This window comes from Xiphophorus hellerii, chromosome 6 (assembly GCF_003331165.1).
Source record: "Xiphophorus hellerii strain 12219 chromosome 6, Xiphophorus_hellerii-4.1, whole genome shotgun sequence".
NCBI lineage: Eukaryota > Metazoa > Chordata > Actinopteri > Cyprinodontiformes > Poeciliidae > Xiphophorus > Xiphophorus hellerii.
The window spans coordinates 24,281,934-24,299,536 of NC_045677.1; the positions used below are offsets into that span (position 1 = coordinate 24,281,934).

The 17,603-nt window shown below is 38.7% G+C and overlaps 1 long non-coding RNA gene across 2 annotated transcripts; it reads right to left on the minus strand.

Moving 5' to 3' along the window:
* Window positions 1–296: 296 nt before the first annotated feature.
* LOC116722014 (uncharacterized) lies at window positions 297–15,593 on the minus strand. 2 transcript variants are annotated; one of them, XR_004339699.1, is made up of 5 exons: window positions 15,413–15,593; window positions 2,637–2,750; window positions 2,330–2,443; window positions 2,161–2,250; window positions 297–1,184 (listed from the first exon to the last, which is right to left on the minus strand). It is a non-coding gene; the product is annotated as an uncharacterized LOC116722014 (long non-coding RNA). The 2 variants fall into 2 exon arrangements; XR_004339700.1 differs by lacking the exon at window positions 15,413–15,593 and adding an exon at window positions 3,165–3,564.
* Window positions 15,594–17,603: the final 2,010 nt, after the last annotated feature.

Genomic DNA, 17,603 nt, shown 5'->3' on the forward strand with positions numbered 1-17,603 from the left:
GTTTGACAGCTCTGGTATTGACAGCGGTTCAGCGGAAACACATTTCTCCTGGCTCTGATTGGTTGCTTTATTAAGGAGAGGAGCATTTCTGCAGATGGAGCTCAGGGAGGTTCATTTTTTCAGACAGAGACAGATAATCAATGTCACATGTTGCGACATGGTGACAGTTTTCACAAATATGTAAACAAAAATAATAATAATGAAACCATTTTTAGAAACAAAATAGTTCAAGAGATGTCCTGTAATAATATCTTTTCTCTGTGTTTCTGCACATAATTAAAACAAACAACAACTTGGTTTTTATGTTTGAAATGCATTTATTTTGTAATGTGCTGCAAAGCTATTCAAGTATAGGACGTCCTGCAGAGTACAGATTACAGTGTCAGTCTCTAGCCATGCTAAAGCAATAATAACAATACAGTACAACAATAAATTCATTTCTAGCATCCATACTTGTAACAGTCATTATACTGCTTGGTTCCTAGACATGAGTAGGTATCACCACAAGGGGGCGCCTATTCCCTTTTTCTTTTGTTGTACTATTGTACAGAGTAAGAACTCGTCTTCCATGTGGTGTAGAGGAGATCATCGGTGATGATGAGGTGCAGAGCGGTGAATTATCGTTTCTTTTCTCATGTATGAGACTGAAATGTTAGTACCGTGGAGACCTGGCTTTACATGGACGAAGTGAAAATAAAGTGACAGTGTGGAAAACTTCAACAGTGCGTCCTGCTGTTTTGGGTTAGAGTGGCTAACCACCATTGCTAACTCCTTCTCCAACCTCTCACCGCACCGTCACATACTGCAAAGGGCATGTTTTAAGAAAATGAATGGCCTAAACATCAACATTGTTACAATTAACAAGAAACACTTTTTTCATCCTGATGAACTTTTACAGCAACATATTAATAACATCAAGGCACTTTATGGCATTTGAAGATGTAAACATTTTTATATTATTTGACACATGACTCCATAGGGATTTTGAACATTAAAGTGTATTTAAAAAATAATATTCTCTGATTTGCACAAACAAAAAAATCTATTTGGTCACAAAATTTGCCTAACAAATCATTTTGTCCCTAAAAAACGGTAATTTTTACTTTTTCCCCATAAAACTAATTAGTTTGGCATTAAAGGAGCTGAGATGAGACGTTGTTGATGCAGAAGGTCTTTAAAACAACCTGAAAAAGAAAACAAGTTTCAATTTATTGAAAGAAATTAGACTTCTAACAGAACATTATAATTCTGTAATATGTAACAATATTTACAATCATCATACAATAATTCAGAATTTGTGAATACATCTCCCTTTATTTGGTGGTGGTAAATTAAGGCTCACAAAGAAAACAACTTTTAAACGGGATTAAACTGAAGAAAAAGTTTAATGAATGAAATGTAGCAGCTGGGAGTGAGAATCAGAACTATAACGTGATTTTAGAATAAATTGTATTTTTACTGTTTTCACATGTTGTATTTGTTTGATGCAAAACCCCAATAAAAGTGTCGATCTTAGACAAACGTAGACAAAAAAACAACGACTTGGTTTTCATGTTTGAAATTCCTTTAGTTCTTAATGTGTTGCAAAGCTATTCAAGTACAGGACAGATTACAACACTCTGCATGATGACTGTAGCCTTCAGGGAGGGGAAAACCCCCAAAGTGGTTCGACTTTACAATGGATATTGACCCATATAGAAGATTAATTACGAGAAGCTTTATATAGTTTTTCTGAGTTGCCTTATTGGTGCATTTATCTGATTAAATAAAAATGATCATAGCTGTCAGGTAAATCTTCACTATATTTTCTATTAGAATGTGATTTACCAGAAAACCTACACTTGTCTTTTCAGGAAGGAAACCTAATTTTTAATGTCTAGCGATCTTCCATCCTCTTATATCAGCAATAAAAAATAAAAAATACGCACTATGTGTTTACAAAACAGTGTTTGGTAGCTGACTGATTTCTGTTGCAGGCCAGTTTTTTAGCAAACAGTTCAATGTTTAATCTGATATTTTGCACTTTTGGTGTAAACTTTACCTTCAGTTCAATTGTCAGTTAAATTTAGTCTATTTTTATATATATAAATAAACACCCCTCAAAATAATCACAGTACCACCTGCTGTAAATATTTGAAACACTAAAATATTATTTATTACCTCTTGCAGCAGGTTGTCCAGTTTTCTAATTATTCTGAAGACAGAAGGTCCAATGAGGCCCAGTGTTGTTTCCATCCAGCAATGGGAGAACTGTAGAGCACAGACAGGTTTCAGCATAAAGATTTCAGGTGTCAACGTTCCCCAACCAGGTTTTCTGCTCTGAACTCACCTGACAGGAAACCTTGGACCCAGATACGAACAGATCCATGGATCAGATCCAATCCAATGTTTCCAGCAGCGGAACAGAAACGGAGAACAATCCCAAATTCCTGAAGGCTGATGCCTGAATGAAACAGAAATCAACAAAACCCAAAGTAAATATTTTATTGGGACAAGAAAAACTCAACTAGCTCAGCATTCACAGCTCAGTGTGCATCAAGACAGAAATAGATTTATTTATTCTTTAATCATGATTTAATTCTGCATATGGAGAAAAGAAGTAAAACACCACAGAGACGAGGTAAACCTGAGCTCACCCAGCTCATCTCCACGGATCATGTAACGACCAGGTTCACGGATCAGGTCCAGTTCAAAGTAACCCACAGTGGGACCAAGATGGAGAGGAATCCCATAGTCCAGGAGGTTTGGGTCTGAACAGAAACAAATAAACAGAACCCATATAAATATAACATTTCAATAAACTAAAGCACAGAAAACCTCAAGTTGTAGCGAGTTTCTTTGGTTAATGTTGTAGCTGTTAGAAAGTTTATCCCTGCAGCAGAGGATAGACAACAGAACTGTTCTGAAAGTTATCAAATAATTTATTCCCCAAATATTTCTTTTATAGTACATGAGCAGAAGAGGACAGAGAAGACAAACGTACTAAAGTAAGAGTAAAACTACTTCAACATATTTTTACTCAAGTAAAAGGAAAAAGTAGTGTTGTGATTTAAACTCGACAGACCCAAAACGTGTGAGCACACGAACAGGAAATCAGCCAACACAGAATAATCAGAGTTTACTTTTTTTATTCTTTTTTAGTGCTAGAAAAGAGAGACGCTTACCCTCACAGGCTAATTTGTTGTGGAGTGAATATAACCGAAATTATACAGCATCTGCTCAAACACGGAAGACACATTGCTTATATCCTAAGATCCGCCTCCTGGTCTGCTGATGTGTTACGTCACTAAAGGTCCTCCCATATGGAGTGAAAATAGTGTCAAAAAGATTTGTGTGTGCGTAAAATGATTTCTGCGTGCGTAAAATGATTTGTGCGTGCGTAACAGGATTTGTAAACCTTAAAAATAAAATACATGTTGGAAAAGTACACACAAATCACCTGGTACGCACACACAAATCTTTTTACACACGCACAAATCCTGTTACGCATGCACAAATCATTTTATGCACACACAAATCTTTTTGACACTATTTTCACTCCATACTCCCAGTGGTCATCCGATGCTCGGCACTAACTAAAGTTAGATTTATTAGAGTTTCCTCTGTCTCCCTCCACTGACTATCACCTCGTCTATTATTCCACCTATTCAGTAATTCCTCTGCCAATCTTTTTGCCTCTTTTTTTGCTCGACCCATATTTCCTTGTGTCTCCTTGCTGGTTTCCTCCCTGTGTATTTGTAGTAAGTTTTTGTTTTTATATTTTCATCAAATCCTTCATTGTCTGAAATTGGGTTCACCCAACACCCAGGACTTAGGGTCCTTAGTAAAACGATGCATGAGCACTCTGGAGTTTCGAACCCCTTGGATAAGTGGTTCACTGACCTGTTTAGAAAATATAAAGAAATCATCATCTCTTTGCTCCTTTCTGTGGCAACTTTCCTGGCACTCCTGATCACCTGCGGTTGCTGCTGTGTTCCCTGTCTGAGGTCTTTGGCTGTAAGGTGCATAACTGCATCTATAGAGAAAGGGAGCGACAGTGATGGAAAGCCCCCTGCCTATCAGATGGTTTCTCAGAAACGTAAAACAACCGTGAACCTGCAACTTTCCAGAGTGTAATCCTTTCTGGGGGTGTCCGGATGACATTGAGCCATCTCGACACACGTAGAAACCAATTTGACAGCAAATGACGCCAGAAGACACTGTTTCGAATAACATTTTAGAGCTCATAAAAAATAAATTTAACCTGCTGACTTTTTAACATTTTGCCAGTATCATTACATTGGGTTTTAAATGACTTTTTGCCTAAAACATTGATTTGCATATTTCAAGTGTGCTTCTTTCATATTATGTGCACTAAACATTTCTTTTCAGTGGGTAAGTTCGCATCCCTTTAGGACCATTAACTACTTTCACATTTTGACCTTAGAGATTTCACCTCACAAGTAACAAAGGGATCTTAACACTACTTTGTTTAACATTTTATTTGTCAGCATTATACCTAACATTGAAAGTTTTTTATTCTCATTGAGTTTTGGATTACTGAAGCTTGCATATTAACTAACATTTCTTCCATTGTGTAGTATTCACTTTATAATTTACCGCAATTCTTAGTATTAACCTTGCACTGCATTAAAGTTACACTTTATTGTTTGTTCACAGTTTATTACAAATAATAATGCCGGCGTCAACTCCTCACACTTCGTTTTACTCATTTAACTTTATTCATTAAAGGGTTATTAACATTCACATATTATTTTCGAATCACACATTTTACTAATATTCATTAACATTCACCATTTTGTTTAAATTTTCATTTTGTTTTCCTTTATTTTCACTTAATATTTTTCTGTTCCTTTTCAGCCTGTAAGAGGAACATTGTGGTGTCAACCCGCCGCCATTTTGGGGCCAAATGGGGCGCCCTGTTCGTTTTTACTTCCGATGAATGCAATGAAATGAAACCAACAAGCACCGTAATGGGCCCGGGGGATGTTTTCCGAACAGTGGGCAATGTCTTCCTCAGGATGTGTTGCTCCCCAAATGTGTGATGCTCTTTCAAAGATGTGTGGTCTCTTAGAGACCAAAAGGGGGAGTTGTTGAGACGTTTACTCCAGACACGCACCATACATGCACGCACACACATCTACGGACACAAAGATTCTGCACAAAAGCCTTTTGTTTCATACGGAAACTTTCTGTAGAAACGAAACTTAACTCTAGATAACCAGACAAAAGCAACACAATCAAACTAGAGTGACCGAATATTAACTATGAACAACAAACATAACTGGAAACACTGAGCAGAACTAAGAAAAACAGGAACTAGACAGAGCTAACCAGAATAAAAAACTAACACAAATTGAAACTATAATCAAAACAAACTGGGATCCTGACATTTTACTTTCCTCATACTGTTAGTTTGGACAGTGTGACGTCACACTTTCCAGATCCCATATTTCCATGAATACTAAGTGCTTATCATTCATGGAAAATTTGTCTTTTGTGTGAAAATACCTAACACGTGTCACAAGGGAAATTTTCCTACGTGGTTGCTTTGAAACTTTAGTGAAGATGAAATAAGCAGGCTATGACTGGAACATGAATCTTGTAGTCAGACGCTTACAATGGCCTACAGCAACTAGCAGATGACAAGGCCAATAATGAGTTTTTTACCATGAGGCCACCAGGGAGCAGTCAAAGCAGAAATCAGCACTTTTCCGAGTGTAATCTCACAAGACTGTTTATGTAACCTTGGCTCTTTGTGCCAACAGGACGTCATTCTTTGGGATTCCCATAAACATCTTCTGTCTGTCCCACTACAGTTCAATGATTTTGGCATCCTATGCTTGCTGCTTTTGGGGTAACAGTTTCTTTTTCTGCTCAACAAGACTTGGGTTTGTTTTATTTGGGCAGGAGGAGGAAAGATGCTATCTTCTCCACAATTACAGCAGTACCAATGCTTGGGTTTGGCTTTTAACTGAGGTGAAGGAGAATAGGATCTGTTCTGTCTTGACATGGGCTTGGACAGAGGTTGAGACATTTTCCTACGGAAGAGGATTAGGGCCACCGAAAAAAAAAAAAAAAGAATGGATTTTTTTCCAGTCAAACAAACACACTCATACACAATGGGATAGTTATGAAAATGAGCATACAAGTCACTCATGGCGCAGTAAGTTTCATTTATGCAAATGTAAACACTAAAAATGAGCTAATAAGAGCTCTGCTTCTCCAAAAGTAGCCTCATTCTTGATGAACTGGTTGCATAGATGCAGATTTGGAGTCCATGTTTTTACCTTAAACATCTTAGAACAAATTTTTGTGACAAATAAAACGTCTGTCTAATCCCTACTGTAGTGGCGATTGTTTGTCAAACCAAACATCCAATAAAAAGTTCCATCCGCCACTATGAGGTATTGGGGTCCAGATTCTTCACGCAGGCACAAAAAGTTTAATGTCCAAACTTCTTGATTTTCTTGGTTGCTTTTATTTTCCTTTTCAGCAAAACACTTATAACATTCAAATTTTCCTTTGTTACTCCTATCTACTTCTGTCTCTGGTGCCCTGTTGCACTGGTGCTCTGGTAAAAACCATAGGCCCCAAACCCAAATGCCTGCTGGTCCTTTACCAGGCCCCTACACTTATAGAAAGTGGATTGATCCACCTCACTTCCTGTCTTTAGAAAACAAATAAATAAGAACAAATAATAAAAACAAAAGATAAATAGAATTGACAATTATTAACCTGCAAATAATACAAAAACTAGAAATGTAAAAATAAACTAACAAAATTCAAATGCATAAAGAAATAAAGAATAAATAGCTCCAACACCTACCGTCACATATAAACCAATTGCCTCAGCCAGTACCAATGCTGTGCCCAAACAAAATAAATGCAGGATAAATGACCCAATTTCAACTACTTAGTTATAAAACCTCAGAAGAAATTATAAGTCAATTAAGCTCAAGTTTCTGCTGTCTGGATGTCCTACCCACACATTTCTTTAAGAAAGTCCTGCCTGCAGCCTCAGTGTGGAATAACCCAAAAATAAAAATAGAGGGGAAAATGATCTTTTGGAGGAACTGGCATACAAAAGGGATTGACAGTATAAACTGCTTCTTCCAAAATGATACCTTACTGTCATTTCAACAATTATACAATCTAAACCACAAAGATTTCTGGAAGTTCCTACAAATCAGGGACTGCCTCACAAAATTAAGAATCCTGAGGGAACCATACCCACGGAATCACCGATATACACTAATAAAATGAAAGATTCCCCAAGACGAGTAAGCCATATTTATAACTATCTGATTGAGAACGCTTGTAATACAGGACTTAAAAAGGTATGGGAATCAGAACTAAACAAAAAGTTCACAGAAGAACAATGGCGGAGGCTACCCTCTCGTTCACCGGGGTAAACCCCAACGTACAGGCGCCGAGATGGGGGGCAACAAGTATGCCCACTCCTGCCCGACGCCTCTCACCTTGGGCAACTCCAGAGTGGAAGTATGTCCAGCCCCTTTCAAGGAGACTGGTTCCAGAACCAGAGCCATGCGTCGAGGTGAGACCGACTATTTCTAGCCGGAACCTCTCGACCTCACACACTAGCTCTGGCTCCTTCCCCACCAGAGAGGTGACATTCCACGTCCCAAGAGCCAGCTTTTGCAACCGAGGATCGGACCGCCAGGGTCCCCTCCATCGGCCGCCACCCATCACACAATGCACCCGACCCCTTTGGCTCCTCTCACGGGTGGTGGGCCCATGGGAGGGGGGACCCATGTTTCCTCTTCGGGCTGAGCCCGGCCGGGCTCCATGGGTAAAAGCCCGGCCACCAGGCGCTCGCCATCGTGCCCCCCCTCCAGGCCTGGCTCCAGAGTGGGGCCCCGGTGACCCGCGTCCGGGCGAGAGAACACGAAGTCCAATGGTGCCGTTCATCATTGGGGTCTTCGGGCTGCGCTTTGTCTGGTCCCTCACGTAGGACCTGTCTGCCTTGGGTGACCCTACCAGGGGCATGAAGCCCCAGACAGCATAGCTCCTGGGATCATTGGGACACTCAAACCCCTCCACGACAAGGTGGCAGCCCAAGGTGAGGCATTTGAAGAACATTTCACTAAATGCATAGGATTAAAAAAACAGTTTATTATCAAGGTAGATGTTCAGTTTAATGACTAGTGAAAATGAGTCATTAACCTGAACTTTATTTGAAAATCATACTTAGAAATTTCATTATCCTTATTTTTATCTGAACGTTATGTCGCTGTTGGCCTTTTTTCTTTAAACAAGAATGAATGTCCATCTATGGAAAAGTAGACATGATGAGTTGGGTTTTACTATTTCAGTTCACAGTTCATGAAGTGGGCCTGTCATAGTTTCAGTACCAAACACCTTCCTGTTCACACAGAAACATCCCAACATCCTGCACTGCTCTTTAGTTTGACCTTATTTAAGTGACTCCAGAAAGATTTGGGAAATTAATTACAAAACAACACAACAGTCACTAATAACTTCAAAAAAGACCAACAAGACTCATTAACAAGGCTAAGGACCAGGATCAGACTAACACATTATTTATCCAAATATTTTGCACATATATCCGATTTTGCACAGAACTACAAAATACTCTTCAAATAAAGAAAGCCAATGCTGTACACAATTTCATTCATAAATATAAAAATAATTCTAAATTAATTAAGTACTGCATTGCTATTTAAAATTGCCCATTGCAAAAAATTCACTAAGCATAATATTTTGCATTGCAAATTGTCATCTGAATAAAGGTGCTGATGATACAAGTTTGCCCCCTTATAGCTGGTTAAAAAAATATATATATAATGGTCTTTACTGTTTTCTTTAGAGGTTCTAGACCAAATTTACCACAGGGGCCCGTGTAGTCAGTGTTTTTATGGACACACTTAAAAAAAGAATTAAACAAAAACACAGCAATATTTCATCATTTAATAATGTGAACAAAGAGCCACTTGTGTCTCCAGAGATTCAGGTTGTATTTCTCTGATTTAGTAGATGGAAAGTCTGATCCCATCTCCATACTGCAATTCAAAGAGCAGTACCATAATTTTTAATTCATTAAATTAATTTTTATTAAAAATAATTTTAATATATTTTTAATAATACCTTAAAAAGAAAATTGTGAAGAAAAAATATCTACCACTGAATATTTAAAAAAGACATTTATTTAGTGTAATTTCTTTAGAACCCCTCTTAGCCCCCGTCTAGAACCAGCCCTGGCCTGCAGGTCTGGTGGTATTGGTGTCTTAGCATGATTTTTCTTCATTGATAGGAAGTCAGATTATCCAAACTGGTAAACCACATTAATAAAATATTAGTGAAATAATACATTAAATGACCACTGGACAATAATTTATAAAATATATCAACATTTCTGAATAAAACACACAGAAAGTAATGTAATGTAGGAAATATTTATGTATTTACTGTTAATCTATTCGTATGATTTGTTCTTTAAATGGCCACTTATTTTGTCTATTGCTATTATTTATTAAATATCATCCAGACTCAACATCCTAAGCAAAGAATCAAACCACAATAGTGAACTAAAATCACAATAAGAAACTTAATCAATCATAACTAAATGTTCTGTACCATGTCAGCCTCAGGAGATGATTGAGGATGAAGAGATGCTGATTTCTGGTTCTTAAGGTTCTGATGGGTCTGCAGTTCCTCTCCTGATCCATTCTGTCTATCATACAGCACAGCAACACACTGCGCCACGACGGACACTTTTTTTTTGTCTTTCGATGTACACAGTTTCCATCCTCTGAAATTGTTCAGCTTATAATGCGCGTCTTTTCACTCACGTCTGTATTTTTAAAAGCGTTTTTTGTACTAAGGACACTGAATCGGGTCGAGGACGTTTTAAAAAGAAGCGGGTTGATAGCAGCTCGCCGCGGCTGCATAGTGTCCGTCTCTAGGCAACGGTGACGTTCAGCGTCGGTCCGCAGCGTTCAGGGGTCATTTTAGCTCCCGCCACAATTTAGCTGGCCTTAATATTTCCTGTGTTTTATTTTGGTCATTCGGACTCTCCGGGCCGGTGCTCAACTGCCTTTAATCTTACATAAAGAACGGGGATTTCTTTGTTTCAATTGGAAACTTCTCATCAAAGAGGTCAAAGGTCACATGTGGGTTACCCCAAGGTTCAATCCTAGGACCCCTCTTATTCAATATTTATATGCTCCCACTAGCTCAGGTTATAACAGGAAATAAGATTAGCTACCATAACTATGCAGATGACACACAGCTCTACACAGGGGCACTGCCAGGAATCTTGGGCCCCCAGACAAAAAATTAAATTGGGCCCCCTCTCACAGCTGCTGTTACAATTTTTTGAGTTTATCTGACCTATCAAAAGCGTCACAATTTTAAAGGCTTGCAACGGCCTTGCTTTCTTTGGTCCAATACAGATACTAGCACAATATTTACTGTTCATGAATTTTACATGCAACAGTCCACATACAGTATGCAAATAGGTTGCTTAAATTATTTCTATTAGTTTTAGATTACTGAAATGTCTTTCCCCACGAGTAACAGTCATAGGCAACATGCAAAATACACATAAAGCAATCCAGACTTCTCAAAAAATGCGGTGTAGTTGCATTTTATTCAAGCTGCAGTATATAACTTTAATAAAAAATATGTTTTCTCCATATTTGTTAAAGCTGTCACCATGTCACCACCAGTTTGTTATGAGACAGATAATCTGTGAAAACAATCAATCTGCTCCACCTGAACTACTATTGCTGGCTAAATTAATGCAACGTTCCAACCAAAACAACCAATCAGAACCAGTAGGAGGGTCTTAGCGCTGTCAATCAACCTCATTCTCTCACTGCTAAATGTGCTAATGGTGAAAAAACAACTTATCATTACAGGAAAACCGTTTATCTGGCGTCATTGGTAGCTATGCTAACTAGACTGAGCATTTACAACAGGCTATGCTAGCTGCAGCATAGGGATGAGCAGCCACACAAGATTGTGATTGACAGCACTAAAACTCTCCCGTCTCTGACTGGTTGTTTCCAGATAGTACTGGGAGAAGGAAGAGGAAATAGATTTTTTCACAGATTATTTCTCGCCCCAGAGGAGCTGGAACACGAGGCTGGGGAGAGGGAAGTCCGGGCCTCCCTTCTGAAGCTGCTACCCCCGCGACCCGACCCGACCCGACCCCGGATAAGTGGAAGAAAATGGACGGATGGATGGATGGATGGATGGATGGATGGATGGATGGATATTTCTCATGCCATACTGTCACAACATAATGACAGTTTTAACAAATATGTAAAAAAAAAAGTTTCATAAAAGTTACATACTGCAGCTTTAATTTCACTTAGAACAGGGGTCTCAAACTCCAGTCCTCGAGGGCCGCAGTCCTGCAACTTTTAAATGTGCCTCTGCTGCACCACCTGAACAGAATAATTAGATCGTTAAGGCTCTGGAAAACTGATCTACACAAGGAGGAGGTCATTAAGTCATTTCATTCCTGTGGTTTGTACCAGTGGCACATGTAAGAACTGCTGACCTCGAGGACTGGAGTTTGAGACCTCTGAATTAGAAGGAGATGAGTCAGGAGTCCAGGACGTGAGTTATTATTTTTCTTGGCAGCATAGTAACATCCACTCTTGTTCTTGTTTTGTACTGTCTGCTGCTGAAATTCTCCAAGCAGGAAAGAATCAGTCCATGCAGATCCAGGGGGGTTCAGGGCAAATGTGAGCTTTTTGGTCAGGGAGTGGTAACATTTCATTTTTACTGCTAAAAACAATATAATTAATTTTGTTATTGACAGGGCCCCTTTTTTAAAACTTCTATGAACAAAAATAAATAAAACATTGTCCTTCGAATTGTCATAACTTTCCCCCCTACACGGCGCCCCTGGCTCTACATTCTGATGTCACCAGGTGACCTTTGACCCCATCCAATCACTGAACAGATGCTTAGAGAAAGATGCCAAAACTTTCTCCAGCTGAACAGAAACAAAACTGAAGTTATTATTTTTGGACCTAAAAAGGAACGATCTAGAGTTATAGATCTAGAGTCAATGCACAGCTTCAGTTATTACAACTAAAACCTAGAGATCAGGCCTGAAACCTGGGAGTAGTGATGGACTCTGACCTGAACCTCCAGAGCCACATAAAGACAGTTACAAAGTCGGCCTTCTATCACCTGAAGAACATTTCCAGGATTAAAGGACTAAAGTCTCAGCAAAATCTAGAGAAACTCATCCATGAGTTCATCTTCAGTCGTATTGATTATTGCAACAGCGTCTTCACAGGTCTGTCCAACAAATCAATCAAACAGCTGCAGCTGATCCAGAATGCTGCTGCTCGCGTTCTCACTAAAACCAGGAAGATAGAGCACATAACACCAGTTTTAAAGTCCCTGTAGCTCAGAGAACAATACACTACACTGCTGTTGTTGTATCAACCTTCCAGAGCTCTCAGGTCTTCTGGTTCTGGTTCTGCTCTGCATCCCCAGAACCAGAACCAAATGAGGAGAAGCAGCATTCAGCTTCTATGCACCACAAATCTGGAACAAACTTCCAGAAAACTGTAAAACAGCCAAAACACTGACTTCCTTTAAATCTCAACTAAAAACCCACCTGTTTAGAATTGTATTTGAAACATAATCAATTACGAATTTAAAGATGACACTTGACTTAATGTAATGTTTTGATTGTTGATTCTGTGCTGCACGACTTTGTGTTTTTGTGTTTATTATGATGTGAAGCACTTTGAAATTCCTTGCTGCTGAAATGTGTTATACAAATAAAATTTGACTGAACAGAATCAATTATTGCAACATATGAAGTTAATTTTAAGTATGCAGTTTAAATATTGCAAACCTAAAATAACTTGACACATTTAGTTTAGCTGTAAACTAAATACCAAAGACATCTTGACTTGCAAAGTAACTTACTGAAAGTGAGTGTTGATAGCAATTTGATGAAAACTGATTTAAGTCAACTTACAGTTTTTAATTAAATACAATTTTGCATTTGCAGTATATTTACATCTCCATTTGAAAGAATACATGTTTTAATACAGACCATTTTATTTATTCTGATGTTTTTCATGAGTGTTTGCATTAAGTATTTGCAAATAAAGCAACAAAAGAATCTCAGATAAATACTATGTTAAAAAAGGAAATTGCTTTTTTAAGTTTTAAGCTCAAATAAACCCTTAAAATGCATCTAGTGTTATTAAATAATTAAAAAACAACCATTGACGAACTTAAACTTGAAATCAAGTTGTTTGAAAATAACAGCAGCAACAATTATTAATACTTAACATTTCTCTGATGCGTTTAAACTGACATGCAGTCTCAAGAACAATAGTTAACAACTACAACATACGGCTGCTTCAGCTATGAGTTCCTCTATAACATGCACCAAGTAACGCACCAAAAATCTCAGCATCAGCAGAACTAATAACAAAACTCACCTCCAGTGAATCCAAACAAATAAAAGAACATCATTAACCAAGAGAAACAACGGAAACTCCAAGTTGCTTGGATGAGTCGATATGAAAGCTCCCAAAAGAAAGAAATGCAGATGAGTGGTAAGATGGGCTTATCAGGTCGAGCGGTCGTCTGCTGGCTATGGGAGGAGCAATGTTTTTTAATACCGTCTGATTCTACGACAACCATTTTTCACTTACAGAGCAGATTTGACCAAACAGCAGCTTCAACGTTCAGAGCACTTTTTTCAGCTCATTACAAAATGATTGAAGAAAAAAGTTGTTTTATTATTGAATTCACTACAGAGCCCTGCAGTAAATATTTCACTTAAACTAGTAAAATCAAAATAAGAAACTTTTCCAGGAACTTTAACTGTAAACATCCAAATCAAAATGTGTTAAACATTTTCCAATCAGCGTGAAGACGATTCTGGAAGAGGTGGCTTCACTGAACGTTGGGTTCCAGAGAAAAACCCAACATTTCTAGGAAAACATACCCAGATACTTTGGAGGGTTTTAACTAACTTTGTGTTATTAACATTATCTATTCTCCTCCTAAAACATCAAGTTGTTCCTCCAGGACATTTCCAGGAGGACAATCCCAAACGAGTTCAGCAGAATCATGCTATGCTTAGCTTGACTATGAAGAGGAATAAACCTCTACAAACGCCAACATGGACTCTGACTTCTTTGTTCTGACCATGAAAGAAGCAAAGCAGACTGAGATGTCTGGCCACTCAGTGGAGGGGGGCATGCAAATTTTGGCAGGCTAATGATAGGCCTTGCCAAAAAACACATCCCCTGCTAAAATGGAGAAATAAAGAGTTAAGAGTGGAATAACTTTTTCTACATAATCACACTTGTTCTATGAATTGCTGGTATAAGTTTCATATCAATAGGATAATATTTGAGGAAAATAGAGAGGGCATGCAGATATCAGCAGGGTAATAATAGGCTTTGCCAAAAACACATCCCCTGCTAAAATGGAGAAATAAAGAGTTAAGAGTGGAATAACTTTTTCTACATAATCACACTTGTTCTATGAATTGCTGGTATAAGTTTCATATCAATAGGATAATATTTGAGGAAAATAGAGAGGGCATGCAGATATCAGCAGGGTAATAATAGGCTTTGCCAAAAATGCATCCCCTGCTAAAATGGAGAAATAAAGAGTTAAGAGTGAAATAACTTTTTCTACATAATGACACTTGTTCTCTGAGCTACTTCTGTAAGTTTCATATCAACAGGACAATAGACAGGCGATACAAATATTGGCAGGCTCAGAAATTAAAATGCATCCCCCTACATAAAGAGACTAGACAGTAAAGGATGATATAAAATGTTCTACATAACGGGCTTCTGTTTTGTAATGCTTTAAGCCATTATTGTGTTAAAAGAAAAATCGGGGAATTTCAAACCATCTGCGGAGAACATTTTCATCAGACACTCACTGAAAAACGTTCGACTCATATGTTTCAATAAAGCTATAAAAACCGTATTTATTTCAATTAATCTGCGAAATAAAACCCACCGTTTTATGGCTTACATGGTTAAGCCATAAAACGTTACGAATATCTTCAAAATGTTACGAATATCTTCAAAAATGTTACGAATATCTTCAAAAATGTCCTCTTCGGTCATATTTCAGTCCGTTTTCTCATCAATATGCGAGAGTTTAGAGCGATGCGCGCTCCCGCGACAGGGCATGTGTAAATGCCCTGAAGAAGGGGAGTGTTTTAATAAAAGAGCTGGACACGGTGCTTCTGCTCCAACGGTTATTATTAACTACATTTAACGGGAGTATGTTAGCAACAGCGCTAACAACAGAATTTAACATTCGGAGTGCCAAAAGAACTCACAGCTTTCTGAAAGTCAATAAACTCATTTACAATATACAGGTGTGTATATATATATATATATACTCATACCTGAAGAAGGGGAGTGTTTTAATAAAAGAGCTGGACACGGTGCTTCTGCTCCAACGGTTATTATTAACTAAGGAGGAAGTTCCGGTGCTCTTCACTATAGCTAGCGCAAGCGCTAGACTCCCCCTGCTGGTTGAATTTGACCACTGCTTCAGCCAAATCAGACTAGCCAGCCTCTGAAATATCCACATTTCAATCCATCACACATGCACTTCTCGGCATAACACCGTCGGCGCATGCGTCAAGCCCATAGACAAAACCCCGTATCGATGCGCGTATTGATTTCAGTTTCGAAATGACACTGGCGCACCAAACTGTGTTTATAAGGAAGCGAATCTGTCAGCGGGATGCATTTGCCAAAATGATCTTTTTTACGGTACAGCGTCAACTATGGAGCCTCAAGGCCATGGGCGTAGGTTTGGGTATGGACGGTCGTGACATGTCACGACCAATATTCAAGGGATATAAAATAGTCCCGACCAATTTTTGCCATATTAATTAAAAAAAAAAACCCATATGTATTTTTTTAACAAAAACAAAATAAATAAACGAAAATCTACATTGATTAGTTTAATATTTCAATATACTACGCAGTGGTAGCATTCATTTTAAAATTCACTGTTATGAACTATGACGACCCGCTATTGGCTCAAAGAACGTGGATCTACGTTCTTTGATTAGCTGCACCAGGCGGCGGCCAGCTGGCCACACGCGGAACGGAAGCTTGGTCCATGGTGCTGAAAGTGAACGCGTCTCCTTCTGAGTTTGACATTTATTATGAGTCTCCGAGACCATGTCGCCACCAAAAAAGAAAAGGACGACAGACATTAGAAGTTATTTCGCTACCTCGGCTGTAAGTACAGTGAGGGGACCCATAAGTTAGATATCACCTGGAGCCCTGAAGCTCCAGCCACCTCTCCATCGTTCTGCTCTGCCCCTTGCTCTGCTGTCTGAGCATCCTATGTGAAAAAATATTACATAATTAACAGACCTATTCTACCTCACATTCAGTGCTGACCTTACTAAACACCGGACTTTACAACAAATGCGTTGCGTGATAGAGGTGTTAGTTCTCAGATATGTAATATACTGTGAAATTATCTCAGTAAATATGGCATTTGAAGTTGGTTATTACCAGTCAACAATTGGATCTTTTTCCTGAAGTGCAAGAAGTCATTTTTTGTTCTTATCTGCAATTGTGTTTGTTGTATAATCAGTAGATCCAGAGGATATTTCTTTTGATCTTACTTGTATTGTTTGCTGAATTTTGAAAAGGAAAAAGTGAAGTGTTCTTGAACTGATCTGCTGAGTATGACTGTATCTGGCTGTATACACAAGATGTATGATCAAGTTATGGTTATGGTTGGGGGGAGGGGGTTATTAAGCCAATGTGGTGACATAAGATGCTATTTATGTGATGGACTGGGCCACACTCGGTACTTCTGCCACCTTACTAATCAGTCTAAGCCATCCCTGTTTTGCACAGTCTCTAGACCCACTACAGGTGCTTTTCATGATGCTGCCTGTACTGCACTAGTTCTGATTAATGGGCAGCGGGAGACAGCCTTGCTAAATACATGGGGGTTTCAGACCGTGGTTTTGTCTTCCTTAGTACCTAGAGAAAGGTGGACTGAGGAGAAATGTCACATAAGCTGCATAAATGGGGATAAGCATGAATATCCAATGGCTGACATACAGTCAGATGACTGTGGGAGCTACTGACATTTTTTATGTCAGTAGCTCTTGCAGAAAAGATGCCTCATACTGTTATTCTGGGTAATGATGTCCCCATTATTGCTGATCTCACTCAGCAAGCATAATTACATCCTCCCAAACTACTGAGTCCCACACATCCAGAAAACGTTCCCCCACAGGAAGTAACTGGTGCTCTTTTAGCCCAAACCATAGAGTACCCAGGTAAAGTGAGATCTGCAGGGCACAACATGGTCACTACAAGGGCTCAAAGTGCTCAAAACACCTTGAGAGAGTTACCATTTTTTGAGGAAGTATGGGAAATGGGACCAATTAAATCTTATAAAACCAATGCTGAGAGAAGGAGGGACAAGATGAGAGGATCTGCCAGAAATCTCTTTTAAACCATTTCAGCTGCTAGATGTTAATCTTCCAGCTAATGTGGGTGAGCTTCAGAGACAGGATCCAACTTTGAAAGTTTGATTTGAGAAAGTCATAGAGG